The following is a 17417-nucleotide window of genomic DNA, read 5'->3' on the forward strand; positions in this document are numbered from 1 at the left end:
AAATCCAGTTTTTTGTTTTGGTGAACTTTTTACATATGCTTTATCTCAGAATCATTATATTTTAATACAATGTAGGTGCCCACTATATACAGGTGTTGGATGATTTTGGTGATCATTGGAACTACTATGTTGCCATGGAAACTACACCAAAAATTTCGAAATTCTCAAAATGCTCCAAACTTCAGAAAACTTCACATTAACGATGAGCAACATTGGAAGATGTGGAATTTGGCGTTGGAATTTCCAAAATATCTGTTGTTACCTTGGAAACAATGCAAAAAGGTCAAAACTTGGAATTTTCACAGAACATTCCAGAACATCAATGTTAAATTTATTATAGAGACATTAAATGGTATATTATTATGGAGGGCAAAAAATGCAGCACGGGTTTGACTTTGGAATATTCAAAATGGCCGCCGTTACCATGGAAACAGCAAAAATATGAAAAACTTCAAAATGCTTCAAATTTAAGAAAACTTATAACAAATGTTGCCTAGCGTGTGTAGACTTGACTTTTCAGTTTGGAATTTTCTAAATGGCCGCCGCTCACCTGGCAATAGGGGAAGGGTGCCATCCGTTATTGCTAGCAATTACAAATCTAGTTCTTATTTTTATTCTTCCACACATTTTGTCCACGCTATTTCTCGGAATTGGTCAGACCAATGTTGATGGAACTATACCATAATATGAACCGCCATGTGAAGTTGTGCAAGAGACATTGGAATGGTACAAAATGGCCGCCGTTACCATGGAAACTAAAAAAATGTAAAAAAAAATCAAATTTCTAAATCTTTCGTTATAAGAGCCAACCTAATGAAACTTTATGTAAATGTTGGCAGTGGTGCCCTGAGGTACCAACAGTACTTAGCTTCTGCAAAATCTCTACCATTTCCATGGAAACTGGAGAAAAGTTTAACATTCAACCTATGGGAAAAAACATCAAACCAGCCTTTTCTAAAGGAATATACAATCAAATTCAAAGAAACTTTATGAATATATAACATGGCATAAGTCGATGTTGAAACTGTTGTTGGAATTTTCAAAATGGACACCGTTACCATGGAAACAGCAAAAATCTCAAAAAATCTCAAAATGCGCCAAACTTAATGAAACTCATTATAAATAACCAATGGCAAGAACAGATAAAAAATTGGACTTTGGAATTTCCAAAATGGCCGCTGTTGCCATGGAAACTACAAAAATTTCAAAATTTTCAAAATGCTCCAAAATTGAGGAAACTTTACAACAATGTTAACAAAAATCTGTACATGTGGTCTTTCACTTTGGAGTTTTCAAAATGGCTGCCACTCACCTGGCAATAGAGGAAGGGTGCCATCCGCTATTGCTTGCAATGGCAAATCTAGTTATGGCACCCTCAACGGAGTTGGGGTGACGTATTGTTATTCTACGTTTCTTTTTTTCTTATTATGGCACCCTCAACGGAGTTGGGGTGACATATTGTTATTCTACGTTTCTTTTTTTCTTATTATTTTTTTTCTTCCACTTTTTTTTGTCCAGCTTATATCTTGGAATTTTATGAACCAATGGTAATGGAACTTAACCATAATGTTGACCAGCATGTGCAGATTTGCAATCGGGATATGGCATTTTCAAGATGGCCGCAGTTACCATGGAAACGGAACAAATGTGAAAAAATACAGTTTTTCGTTTTGGTGAACTGTTTGGATATGCTTTAAGTCAGAATCATTATATTTTAATACAATGTAGGTGCCCACTATATACAGGTGTTGGATGATTTTGGCACTCATTGGAACTACTATGTTGCCATGGAAACTACTCCAAAAAATTCAAAAATCTCAAAATGTTCCAAACTTGATGAAACTTCACAGTAACGATGAGCAACATTGGAAGATGTGGAATTTGGCGTTGGAATTTCCAAAATCGCTGTTGTTACCATGGAAACAATGCAAAAAGGTCAAAACTGTGAATTTTCACAGAACATTCTAGAACATCAATGTTTAATTTATTCTAGAGACATTAAATGGTATATGATTGTATATGATTATGGAGGGAAAAAATTGCAGCGGGGGTTTGACCTTGGAATTTTCAAAATGGCCGCCGTTACCATGGAAACAGCAAAAATACAAAAAAATTCAAAATGCTTCAAATTTATTGAAACTTGTAACAAATGTTGCTCAGCTAATGTAGACTTGACTTTTGAGTTTGGAATTTCCAAAATGGCCGCCGTTACCATGGCTACCGCTCACCTGGCAATAGGGGAAGGGTGCCATCCGCTATTGCTTGCAATCGCAAATCTAGTTATTATGTCACCCTTTGAAAAAGGGGGGATATATTGTTATTCTACGAATTTTTTCTTCCACACTTTTTGTCCAGCCGATTTCTCGGAGATGCCTTGACATATATTTATAAAACTGCACCATGATGACAATCCCCATGTGCAAAGTTGCAGTAAGCATGGAATGGTTCAAGATGGCCGCCGTTTCCATGGAAACGCAAAATGTAAAAAACCGAAAAATGGTCCAAATTTAATGAAACTTTCAGAACTAATAACTCATCGTTAGAAGGCGTGACATCCATCTTGAGAACTTTAAAATGGCTACCGTTGTCATGGAAACGGTCCAAACGTGAAAAAACCGAAAATAAATCCTTAATTAATTCATAGAAAATAAACCGCTACAGATACGGCAAAAAAAACCGTAAGTAGAAAACAGCAGTATGAACACTAGAATTCATTGCCGTTAGAATTTTTAAGATAGCTGCTGTTACCATGGAGATAACGCTAAAAGTGCACATTGGACCCATATGGTAAAAAACGTCAAAGTAACATTTTCGTACAAATTTTAAGCTCATTCCCGTTTAAATGCTATTATATTGTCATCTGTCTTCGAAATTTTCAAAATGGCCGCCGTTGCCATGGAAACAGCCTTAAAAAAAAAAAAAAAATAAAAAAAAACCTCGAAAATTTGACACAAAATTCTGTGATGAAGACTATGTGCAAAACATCTTCTAGAATATGCTAGAAGAAAACGAATATATAATTTAACGTGCTTCTTTCTATTCTATACAAAAATCGTGCTCTGAAGAAAAAATCGCCACTGAGAGAGAGAGAAACATGAAGAGTACACATAATTGACATTTCTGCACTTGCATTAAAGTACACATCCGTTAATCGAACACCTGCAAAAATATACACATTAGCTGAAATCAATCGATAAGCGTGTAATTAAATTGTACAAGATAAAATACTTGTACCGTGTGATACGCGAGATATTGAAGAATAAAATGAACAGTTAGTATGCCGCTCCGTCAATATATACACATGTTGTCTGTCCAAGGTCCCTTCTAAAAAGAATAGTAATGTACTAACTCCACGATAATATACTTCAGTATCACGTGACAGCACCTTTCTTCCTCAACCGTGTGTCTAATTTAAGATTTTAAAGAGTTCCCCAACTATAAATAGACATCACTCTTAGTCTACGAGAAGAGAAAAAAAGGGGGGGGGGGGTCAAAGGCATGTATACTAGACGTGCCATGTGACTTTAATACACTCAAACTGGTTGCTGCTACTGTGACAATGTCAAGAACGGGGTGACATCCTCCGCTATTGCTTGCAATGGCAAATCTAGTTTTTATTTTTCTTCCACGCTTTTTGTCCAGGCCATATCTTGGCACTGTATGATCGATTGGTCATGGAACTATACCATAATGTTACCCAGCATATAAAGTTTTGCAAACAGGGTATGGCATCATCAAGATGGCTGCTGTTGCCATGGAAACTGATAAAATGTGAAAAAAATTGCAAATTCTAAATCTTTCATTATAAGACCTAGCTGGATGAAACTTTATGGTAATGTTCCTTGGTATGCCTAGATGTTGTTACAATATTAGGAAATTCCAAAATGGCCGCCATTGTCTTGGAAACAGGGCGAAAGTTTAACATTGACCGTATGGGAAAACACATAAAAGTTACATTTTCTTGAAGAATATAGCATCAATCCCAATGAAACTTTATAGTTATGTAACATGGCATGTACCAATGTGGCACCTGTCTTTGGAATTTTGGAAATGGTAACTGTTACCATGGAAACAGCACAAATTTCAAAAATTTCAAAATGCTCCAAACGAGATGAAATTTTACAACAATGTTAATAAACATGTGTAAAAGCCCTCTTTGACTTTAAAATTTTCAAAATGGCTGCCACTCGCCTGGCAATGTGGGAAGGGTGCCATCCGCTATTGCTTGCAATGGCAAATCTAGTTATTATGTCACCCGATCGACAATGTCGGGTGACATATTGCTATTCCTCTGTTTCTTTTTCACTATTATTATTATTATTATTTTTCTTCCACCTAGTTTTGTCCGGCAGTTTTCTCAGAGCCAAAGGAACCAATCTGAATGATGGTGCACTATAACAAGGAACCCTGACTTTCCAGTTGCAGTGCAACTTTGGAACTAAAAAATGGCTGCCATCACCATGGAAACCGAAAAATAATGGAAAATTCCAGTTTTTGGTTTTGATGAATTATTTGGAAATGCTTTAACTTAGAATCATTATATTTTGATACAATGTAGGTGCCGGGCATATACTGGTTTTGGATGATTTTGGCAATCATTGGAACTGCTATGTTGCCAGGGATACTACACCAAAAATTTCAAAAATATGGAAATGCTCCAAATTTTATAAAACTTCACAGTAATGATGAGCAACATTGGTAGAAGTGGAATTTGGCGTTGGAATTTTGAAAATGTCTGCCGTTACCATGGAAACAATGCAAAACAGGTCAAAATGGTCCAAAAACCTTAAAGTGGCATTAACTTTCTTAAAATGGTAGGTCAAATTGGTTGAAACTTTGATGGTATGGTCCCTCTCATGTACCAATGTGGTATATGCCATTAAATTTTGGGAATGGTCTCTGTTGCCATAGGAACCATCACAAATGTCAAAAATTTCAAAAATTTCAAAATGCTCCAAATTTGATGAAACTTAATATGATTGTAGACTGGCAAGTCTGGATGAGACTTTTGAAGTTGGAATTTCCAAAATGGCCACCGTTGCCATGGAAACTGCAAAAATGTCAAATATTTTCAAAATGCTCCAAACTTAATGAAACTTAATATTATTGTAAACTGGCATGTATAGATGAGACTTTTGAATTTGAAACTTTCAAAATGGCTGCCGTTGCCATGGAAACAGCAAAATTTCATGTTTTTAAAAATGATCTAAATGTACTGAAAATTTACAGAAAAATGTATAGCCATGCAAATATGTGCATTCACTGTTAAAAGTTTTTGAAATGGCTGCCGCTTAGTGGCAATGGGGGGAAGGGTGACATCCGCTATTGCTTGCAATAGCAATTCTAGTTATTATTATTCTTCCACCTAGTTTTGTCCGGCAGTTTTCTCAGAGCCAAAGGAACCAATCTGAATGATGGTGCACTATAACAAGGAACCCTGACTTTCCAGTTGCAGTGCAACTTTGGAACTAAAAAATGGCTGCCATCACCATGGAAACCGAAAAATAATATAAAATTCCAGTTTTTGGTGTTGATGAATTATTTGGAAATGCTTTAACTTAGAATCATTATATTTTGATACAATGTAGGTGCCGGGCATATACTGGTTTTGGATGATTTTGGCAATCATTGGAACTACTATGTTGCCATGGATACTACACCAAAAATTTCCAAAATATGGAAATGCTCCAAATTTTATAAAACTTCACAGTAATGATGAGCAACATTGGTAGATGTGGAATTTGGTGTTGGAATTTCGAAAATGTCTGCTGTTACCATGGAAACAATGCAAAACAGGTCAAAATGGTCCAAAAACCTTAAAGTGGCATTAACTTTCTTAATATGGTAGGTCAAATGGATCGAAACTTTGATGGTATGGTCTCTCCCATGTACCAATGTGGTATATGCCATTAAATTTTGGGAATGGTCTCTGTTGCCATAGGAACCATCACAAATGTCAAAATTTTCAAAAATTTCAAAATGCTCCAAAATTGATGAAACTTAATATGTTTGTAGACTGGCAAGTCTGGATGGGACTTTTGAAGATGGAATTTCCAAAATGGCCACCGTTGCCATGGAAACTGCAAAAAAGTCAAACATTTATAAAATGCTTTGAACTTTATGAAACTTGATATTATTGTTAACTGGCAAGTAGAGATGAGACTTTTGACTTTAAAACTTTCAAAATGGCTGCCGTTGCCATGGAAACAGCAAAAATGTGAAATTTTCTAAAATGCTCTGAATGTACTGAAAATTTACAGAAAGATGTATTGCCATGCAAATATGTGCATTCACTGTTAAAAGTTTTTGAAATGGCTGCTGCTTAGTGGCCATTGGGGGAAGGGTGACATCCGCTATTGCTTGCAATGGCAATTCTAGTTATTATTCTTATTCTTCTCTTTCTGACCCCTTAAACTGTCCTACCATTTTTTGGGAAGCAGTAGAGGATGGAAACTTTATATTTTTTCTGGGTATGGGTCTGCATCATGGGGGTTGCAGAACCCAATGTCCGTGATACCAGGGTGTCATCTTGGCATAATTAGGGGGGCTCAAAGATGGGTGGGGTCAATTTTTTTTTACATTTCTTAAATTTCCTACTGTATGTAGAGTAGATGAAATAATGATTACTTCTATGAATATTAAGAGACACATGTCTGCTTCAACATGGAACTTTTTTTATTTCAGTAGGGGATCTCCTGGCATAATTTTAGGGGGGTGAATTTTCATGGAACATTCCAGAACATCAAAGTTAAATTTATTCTAGACACATTTAATGGTATATGATGGTATATAATTATGGAGAGAACAATTTGCAGCAGCACTTTGTCTTTGGAATATTCAAAATGGCAGCCGTTACCATGGAAACAGCAAAAATATGAAAAACTTCAAAATGCTTCAAATTTACTAATGTTGACTAACTTGTGTAGAATTGACTTTTGAGTTTGGAATTTTCAAAATGGCCGCCGTTACCATGGAAACAGCAAAAATATTAAAAAAATCAAAATGCTTCAAATTTAATGAAACTTATAACAAATGTTGCCTAACTTGTGTAGACTTTAATTTTGAGTTTGAAATTTTCAAAATGGCCGCCGTTGCCATGGAAACAGCAAAAATGTAAAAAAAAAATGTAATTCTTCTTATTGAATTAAACTTTACACACATTATTTGGCATCAATGATACCGCAGAACAATGATACCGCAGAACAATGATGTGGGGTCCGTTTTGGTGACTTTTGTGTTAGCATCCTAACACAGGATTACTTGTTAAGTCACCAAAACGGAGTTTTGGGGACTTATTGTTTTTGTATCGTTTCTTATTATTATGGCACCCTCAACGGAGTTGGGGTGACGTATTGTTATTCTACGTTTCTTTTTTTCTTATTATTTTTATTTATTCTTCCACTTTTTTTGTCCAGCTTATATCTTGGAACTGGATGAACCAATGGTCATGGGTCTATACCAGAATGTTAACCAGCATGTGCAGATTTGCAATCGGGGTATGGCATTTTCAAGATGGCCACCGTTGCCATGGAAACAGCAAAAATGTGAAAAAAAACTGAAATGCTCAAAAATGATTCAAACTTCACACAAATATTAACTGGCATTTACAGAAATGGTATTTGTCTTTGGAATTTCCAAAATGGCCGCCGTAACCATGGAAACTGCAAAAAATTCAAAAATTTCAAAATGCTCCAAAGTTGACGAAACTTTACAGAAATGTTAACAGACAACTTTAGATGGGGTCTTTGACTTAGGAATTTCAAAAATGGCTGCTGCTCACCTGGCAATTGGGAAAGGGTGCCATCCGTTTTTGCTAGCAATTACAAATCTAGTTATGTCACCCGATCGACAATGTCGGGTGACATATTGCTTTTCTTATGTTTCTTTGTTATTATTATTATTCTTCCACCTTTTTTTGTCCGACAGGTTTTTTGGAGTAAAATGGAACCAATCTTAATGATAATTCACTATAAGGAGGAACACAAAATTTCGGGTTGCAGTAGGGTCTAAGACCATAAAAAATGGCTGCCGTTTCCATGGAAACGGAACAATTGTGAAAAATTCCAGTTTTTGGTTTTGTGAATAATTTAGAGATGCTTAAACTCAGAATCATCATATTTTATCACAATGTAGGTGCCAGCCATATATTGGTTTTGGATGATATTGGCAATCATTGGAACCACTATGTTGCCATGGAAACTACCCCAAAAATTTCAAAAATTTCAAAATGCTCCAAATTTTTTGAAACTTCATAGTAACGATGAGCAACTTTGGTAGATGCGTAATTTGGCGTTGGAATTTCCAAAATGTCTGCCATTACCATGGAAACAGTGCATAAGTGTCAAAATGCTCTAAAAACCTCAGGGTTTGGTAAATAATTTTGGTATGCTAGAACTTGAAATCATCAAATTTTTACACAATATAGTTGTCCACTATATACAGCTTTTGAATGATTTTGACAATCATTGGAACTCTTCTGTTACCATGGATACAGGACCAAATATTTCAAAAATTTCAAAATGCTCCTAAATTGATCAAACTTAATATGATTGTTGACTGGCAAGTCTGGATGATACTTTTGACTTTGGAATTTCCAAAATGGCCACCGTTGCCATGGAAACTGCAAAAAAGTCAAAAATTCTCTAAATGCTTTGAACTTAATGAAACTTGATATTATTGTTAACTGGCAAGTAAAGATGAGACTTTTGACTACAAAATTTTCAAAATGGCTGCCATTGCCATGGAAACAGCAGAATTGTGAAATTTTTTAGAATGCTCTCAATGTACTGAAAATTTACAGAAAGATGTATTGCCATGCATATATGTGCATTCACTGTTAAAAAATTTTGAAATGGCTGCCGCTTAGTGGCAATTGGGGGAAGGGTGACATCCGCTATTGCTTGCAATGGCAATTCTAGTTATGTCACCCGATCGACAATGTCGGGTGACATATTGCTTTTCCTCTGTTTCTTTACTATTATTATTATTATTCTTCCAATGATTTTGTCCGGCAGTTTTCTTGGAGACAATGGAACCAATCTTAATGATAGTTGACTATAATGAGGAACACAAAATTCCGGGTTGCAGTAGGTCATAAGACCATTAAAAATGGCTGCCGTTACCATGGAAACGGAACAAATGTGAAAAATTAAATTTTTGGGTTTTGGTGAATAATTTGGAAATGCTTAAAGTCAGAATCATTATATTTTGATACAATGTAGGTGCCTACTTTATACTTCTTTTGGATGATTTTTGGCATTCATTGGAACTACTATGTTGCCATGGATACTACACCAAAAATTTCAAAAATATCAAAATGCTCCAAATTTTTTGAAACTTTAGCATAACGATGAGCAACTTTGGTAGATGTGGAATTTGGCGTTGGAATTTCAAAAATGTCTTGTGTTACCATGGAAACAAGGCAAAAATGGTCAAAACGCTTTAAAAACCTTAAAAAGTGGCATTTACTTCCTTAAAATGGTAGGTCAAATCCATTGAAACTCTTATGGTATGTTCCCTCCCATGTACCAATGGGGTATCTGCCATTAGAAATTTGGAATGGTCTGTGTTACCATAGAAACCAGCCAAAATGTCAAAAATTTCAAAAATTTCAAAATGCTCAAAAGGAAATGAAACTTAATATGATTGTTAACTGTCAAGTCTGCATGAGACTTTTGGAGTTGGAATTTCCAAAATGGCCACCGTTGCCATGGAAACTGCAGAAATGTCAATATTTTCAAAATGCTCCAAACTTAATGAAACTTAATATTATTGTCAACTAGCATGTATAAATGAGACTTTTGACTTTGGAATTTTCAAAATGGCTGCCGTTGCCATGGAAACAGCAGAAATGTGAAACTTTTGACAATGCTCTTATTGTACTAAAAATTTACAGAAAGATATATCGCAATTTATAGATCTGCATTCACTGTTAAGTTGTTTTGAAATTGCTACCGCTTAGTGGCAATGGGGGGAAGGGTGACATCCGCTATTGCTTGCAATGGCAATTCTAGTTATGTCACCCTGACGGAGGTCGGGTGACATATTGTTATTGTACGATTCTTTTTTTCTTATTATTCTTATTCCGCACATTTTGTCCAGCTTAGTTCTTGGAACTGAATGGACCAATGTTAATGGAACTATCACATAATGTTAATCACCATGTGTAGTTTTGCATCTGACTTTGGAATTAAAAAAATGGCTGCCATTTCCATGGAAACAGCAAAAATGTGAAAAATAGAAATGTGTTCCAATTTATATGAAACTTCTGTGATATTAAGAGACTCATGCACACTTCAACATGGTACATTTTTATTCTTCCACACATTTTGTCCACGCTATTTCTCGTAATTGGTCAGACCCATGTTGATGGAACTACACCATAATATGAACCGCCATGTGAAGTTGTGCAAGAGACATTGGAATGGTAAAAAATGGCCGCCGTTACCATGGAAACAAAAAAAATGTAAAAAAAAATCAAAATTTTAAATCTTTCGTTATAAGAGGCAAAGTCTTGAAAGTTTATGTAAATGTTGGCAGTGGTGCCCCGAGGTACCAACAGTACTTGGAATTTTCAAAATGGCTGCCATTGCCATGGAAACTAGACAAAAGTTTAACATTGACCCTATGGGAAAATGCGTTTTAGCTGCATTTTCTTGAAAAATATAACAACAATTCCACGGAAATCGTAATTAGGAGTGTGTGCAAATGGTCACATGCAATTGCTGTACTGCTAACATGTACTAGAATATTCTAGAATAAAAATATGTATTTTATTTAATGTGCTTTAAAGAGAAAATCGCCACCGAGAGAACGAGAAACACTCAGAGTACAAATTACTGACATTTCTGCACTTGCGTTAAAGTACATATCCGTGAATGACACACCTGCTAAAATATACACATTAGCTGAAATCAATCGATAAACATGTAATTAAATTGTACACGATAAGTTACATGTATTGTATGATACGCGAGCTATTGAAGAATAAATTGAACAGTTAATACGCCGCTCCGTCAATATATACACATGTTGTCTGTCCAAGGTCCCCTCTAAAAAGAATATTAATATGCTAAGTCCACGATAATATACTTCAGTATCACGTGACACCACCTTCCTACTTGCGCGCGTGTCTAATTTTAGATTTAAAAAGGATTCCCAAACTATGTATAGAACTGAAACGTATTCTACGGAAGAGAAAAAAAAAGGGGGGGGGTTAGAAATGCTGATTCCGACATGTATAATAGATATGCCATTTGACTTTTGTACACTCATAATTGTTGATGCTACTGTGACAATGTGCAGTACGGGGTGCCATCGTCCGCTATTGCTTGCAATAGCAAATCTAGTGTTATAATAACTCATTCGCAATTCCTTTTTTTTCGGATGTAAGAAAAGCAAATAGAGTATTTTTCTCAATACTACATGCAAAATTGTGCGTCAGATATTTGTCACTGAACAGTATGAAACGTATAGACAATAAATAAACCTATGCAAAATGTGTCATTTTAGGCAATACAACGTATTGATCAATCGATCAATCAATCAATCAAATCATGATCAGAGTGATCAAATCATGATCACATTGATCAAATCATGATTAGAGATCGATCAATCAATCAAGTGTTGATATCAATCAAGTGCAGAATCCGAAATAAACGTCCCATCGCTATTTTTACGAACTGTCAATCATTCGATCAATCAATCAATCAAACGATCGATCAATTGATTGATTGATCAATCATGATCACAAACCTTCAATCAACCAATACACGTATCTTCTCCGTTGAATTCATGAAAGAAAAAACCTTTAATTCGCTTCGCGTATCATTATGGCACCCTCAACGGAGTTGGGGTGACATCTTGTTATTCTACGTTTCTTTTTTTTATGTCACCCTGACGGAGGTCGGGTGACATATTGTTATTGTACGATTCTTTTTTTCTTATTATTCTTATTCCGCACATTTTGTCCAGCTTAGTTCTTGGAACTGAATGGACCAATGTTAATGGAACTATCACATAATGTTAATCACCATGTGTAGTTTTGCATCTGACTTTGGAATTAAAAAAATGGCTGCCATTTCCATGGAAACAGCAAAAATGTGAAAAATAGAAATGTGTTCCAATTTATATGAAACTTCTGTGATATTAAGAGACTCATGCACACTTCAACATGGTACATTTTTTTTTCAACTGGGGGGTCTCTAGACATATTTGAGGGGGGTGAATTTTTCATGGAACATTCCAGAACATAACTGTTAAATTTATTCTTGAGACATTAAATGGTATATGATGGTATATAATTATGGAGAGAACAATTTGTAGCAGAAGTTAGACTTTGGAATTTTCAAAATGGCCGCCGTAACCATGGAAACAGCAAAAATATGAAAAACTCAAAAATGCTTCAAATTTAATGAAACTTAGAACAAATGTTGTTTAGCTAATGTAGACTTGAGTTTTGAGTTTGGAATTTTCAAAATGGCCGCCGTTGCCATGGAAACGGCACAATTGTTGAAAACAGAAAAACGTACATAAAGCTAAGAAAACTGACAGAAAGATCTTTTGTTATGGATATATCTGCATTTACTGATGGAACATTTCGAAATGGCTGCCGTTTAATGGCAATTGGGGAACCAGGGTGACATCCGCTATTGCTTGCAATGGCAATTCTAGTTATGGCACCCTCAACGGAGTTGGGGTGACATATTGTTATTCTACGTTTCTTTTTTTTCTTATTATGTCACCCCTTTGAAAAAGGGGGGATATATTGTTATTCTACGAATTTTTTCTTCCACACTTTTTGTCCAGCCGATTTCTCGGAGATGCCTTGACATATATTTATAAAACTGCACCATAATGACAATCCCCATGTGCAAAGTTGCAGTAAGCATGGAATGGTTCAAGATGGCCGCCGTTTCCATGGAAACGGCAAAACTGTAAAAAACCGAAAAATGGTCCAAATTTAATGAAACTTTCAGAACTAATAACTCATCGTTAGATGGCGTGACATCCATCTTAAGAACTTTTAAAATGGCTACCGTTGTCATGGAAACGGTCCAAACGTGAAAAAAACGAAAATAAATCCTTAATTAATTCATAGAAAATAAACCGCTACAGATACGGCAAAAAAAACCGTAAGTAGAAAACAGCAGTATAAACTGTAGAATTCATTGCCGTTGGAATTTTTAAGATAGCTGCTGTTACCATGGAGATAACGCTAAAAGTGCACATTGGACCCATATGGTAAAAAACGTCAAAGTAACATTTTCGTACAAATTTTAAGCTCATTCCCGTTTAAATGCTATTGTATTGTCATCTGTCTTCGAAATTTTCAAAATGGCCGCCGTTGCCATGGAAACAGCCTTAAAAAAAAAAAAAAAAAAAAAAAAAAAAAAAAAAAACTCGAAACTTTGAGAAAAAATTCTGTGATGAAGACTATGTGCAAAACATCTTCTAGAATATGCTAGAAGAAAACGAATATATAATTTAACGTGCTTCTTTCTATTCTATACAAACATCGTGCTCTCAAGAGAAAATCGCCACTGAGAGAGAGAGAGAGAAACATGAAGAGTACACATAATTGACATTTCTGCACTTGCATTAAAGTACACATCCGTTAATCGAACACCTGCAAAAATATACACATTAGCTGAAATCAATCGATAAGCGTGTAATTAAATTGTACAAGATAAAATACTTGTATCGTGTGATACGCGTGATATTGAAGAATAAAATGAACAGTTAGTATGCCGCTCCGTCAATATATACACATGTTGTCTGTCCAAGGTCCCCTCTAAAAAGAATAGTAATGTACTAACTCCACGATAATATACTTCAGTATCACGTGACAGCACCTTTCTACCTCAAGCGTGTGTCTAATTTAAGATTTTAAAGAGTTCCCCAGCTATAAATAGACATCACTCTTAGTCTCCGAGAAGAGAAAAGGGGGGGGGGTCAAAGGCATGTATACTAGACGTGCCATGTGACTTTGATACACTCAAACTGGTTGCTGCTACTGTGACAATGTCAAGAACGGGGTGACATCCTCCGCTATTGCTTGCAATGGCAAATCTAGTGTTAGAATAACTCATTCGCAATTCATTTTTTCTGAGGAGAAAACAGGAAATAGAGTATTTTTCACAGATATTTGTCACTGAACAGCACAAAACGTATAGACAAGGAATAAACCAATGCAAAATGTGTCACTTTATGCTGTACAAAGTATTGATCAATCAATCAAATCATGATTCAAGTGATCAAATCATGATAAGTGATCAATCAATCAAGTTTTGATATCAAACAAGTAATGAATCAAGTGCAGATATCGAAAAAAACGTCCCCTTACCATTTTACAAACTGCCTATCAGTCGATTAATCAATCAATCAAACGATTAATCAATCAATGATTGATCAATCATGATCACAAACCATCAATCAACCAATCCACATATCTTTTACGTTGAGTTTATGAAAGAAAATACCCTTAATTCTCTGTTGAACAATCGACTTTCGCGTATTATTATGTCACCCCTTTGAAAAAGGGGGGATATATTGTTATTCTACGAATTTTTTCTTCCACACTTTTTGTCCAGCCGATTTCTCGGAGATGCCTTGACATATATTTATAAAACTGCACCATAATGACAATCCCCATGTGCAAAGTTGCAGTAAGCATGGAATGGTTCAAGATGGCCGCCGTTTCCATGGAAACGGCAAAACTGTAAAAAACCGAAAAATGGTCCAAATTTAATGAAACTTTCAGAACTAATAACTCATCGTTAGATGGCGTGACATCCATCTTAAGAACTTTTAAAATGGCTACCGTTGTCATGGAAACGGTCCAAACGTGAAAAAAACGAAAATAAATCCTTAATTAATTCATAGAAAATAAACCGCTACAGATACGGCAAAAAAAACCGTAAGTAGAAAACAGCAGTATAAACTGTAGAATTCATTGCCGTTGGAATTTTTAAGATAGCTGCTGTTACCATGGAGATAACGCTAAAAGTGCACATTGGACCCATATGGTAAAAAACGTCAAAGTAACATTTTCGTACAAATTTTAAGCTCATTCCCGTTTAAATGCTATTGTATTGTCATCTGTCTTCGAAATTTTCAAAATGGCCGCCGTTGCCATGGAAACAGCCTTAAAAAAAAAAAAAAAAAAAAAAAAAAAAAAAAAAAAAACTCGAAACTTTGAGAAAAAATTCTGTGATGAAGACTATGTGCAAAACATCTTCTAGAATATGCTAGAAGAAAACGAATATATAATTTAACGTGCTTCTTTCTATTCTATACAAACATCGTGCTCTCAAGAGAAAATCGCCACTGAGAGAGAGAGAGAGAAACATGAAGAGTACACATAATTGACATTTCTGCACTTGCATTAAAGTACACATCCGTTAATCGAACACCTGCAAAAATATACACATTAGCTGAAATCAATCGATAAGCGTGTAATTAAATTGTACAAGATAAAATACTTGTATCGTGTGATACGCGTGATATTGAAGAATAAAATGAACAGTTAGTATGCCGCTCCGTCAATATATACACATGTTGTCTGTCCAAGGTCCCCTCTAAAAAGAATAGTAATGTACTAACTCCACGATAATATACTTCAGTATCACGTGACAGCACCTTTCTACCTCAAGCGTGTGTCTAATTTAAGATTTTAAAGAGTTCCCCAGCTATAAATAGACATCACTCTTAGTCTCCGAGAAGAGAAAAGGGGGGGGGGGGGGGGTCAAAGGCATGTATACTAGACGTGCCATGTGACTTTGATACACTCAAACTGGTTGCTGCTACTGTGACAATGTCAAGAACGGGGTGACATCCTCCGCTATTGCTTGCAATGGCAAATCTAGTTATTTTTATTATTCTTCCACACATTTTGTCCATCGTGTTTCTAAGAATTGAGTGATCCAATGTTGTTGGAACTATAACATAATCAGGACCCCTATTTGAAGTTGTGCACCTTGCTATGGAATGGTAAAAGATGGCCGCCGTTTCCATGGAAACAGCACAAATGCGAAAAAAATCAAAGTGGTCCAAACTGGAAGAAACTCCACAGGAATGTTAACTGGCATGTGCTGATTTCCAGTTTGACTTTGGAATTTTCAAAATGGCTGCCGTCACCATGGAAACAGCTAAAATATCAAAAATTCTAACTCTTTCGTTATAAGATCCAACTGGATGAAACTTTTTGAAAATGTTCTCCAGTATGCCAAGATGTCAAGACAATATTTGGATAGTTCAAAATGGCCGCCGTTGTCATGGAAACTGGGGCCAATTTTTGCATTGACCCTATGGAAAAATGCATAAAATCAGCATTTTCTCAGAGAGTAGTGCACCAAAGTAAATGAAACTGTATTGATATATAACATGACATGTGGCAATGAGACGTACGCTTTTAGAATTTTGGAATTATCTACTGTAACCATGGTTGCAGCACAAATGTTCAAAATTTCAAAAAAAAATAAAGTGCTGCAAACTGGATGAAACTTGACAGGAATAGTGACTGACATGTGCGGAGTTGCATTTTGAAGTTTGAATTTTCAAAATGGCCGCCGTAACCATGGAAACAGCAAAAATGTCAAAATTTTCAAAATGCTTCAAACTTAATGAAATTTTGCAAAAATGTTACTAGACATCTGTAAATGCATTTTTCGACTTTGGAATTTTCAAAATGGCTGCCGCTCACCTGGCAATGAGGGGAAGGGTGCCATCCGTTATTGCTAGCAATTACAAATCTAGTTCTTTTTATTTTTATTCTTCCACACATTTTGTCCACGCTATTTCTCGTAATTGGTCAGACCCATGTTGATGGAACTACACCATAATATGAACCGCCATGTGAAGTTGTGCAAGAGACATTGGAATGGTAAAAAATGGCCGCCGTTACCATGGAAACAAAAAAAATGTAAAAAAAAATCAAAATTTTAAATCTTTCGTTATAAGAGGCAAAGTCTTGAAAGTTTATGTAAATGTTGGCAGTGGTGCCCCGAGGTACCAACAGTACTTGGAATTTTCAAAATGGCTGCCATTGCCATGGAAACTAGACAAAAGTTTAACATTGACCCTATGGGAAAATGCGTTTTAGCTGCATTTTCTTGAAAAATATAACAACAATTCCACGGAAATCGTAATTAGGAGTGTGTGCAAATGGTCACATGCAATTGCTGTACTGCTAACATGTACTAGAATATTCTAGAATAAAAATATGTATTTTATTTAATGTGCTTTAAAGAGAAAATCGCCACCGAGAGAACGAGAAACACTCAGAGTACAAATTACTGACATTTCTGCACTTGCGTTAAAGTACATATCCGTGAATGACACACCTGCTAAAATATACACATTAGCTGAAATCAATCGATAAACATGTAATTAAATTGTACACGATAAGTTACATGTAT

The sequence above is a fragment of the Mytilus edulis genome, unplaced genomic scaffold, assembly GCF_963676685.1.
Source record: "Mytilus edulis unplaced genomic scaffold, xbMytEdul2.2 SCAFFOLD_90, whole genome shotgun sequence".
Classification (NCBI taxonomy): Eukaryota; Metazoa; Mollusca; class Bivalvia; order Mytilida; family Mytilidae; genus Mytilus; species Mytilus edulis.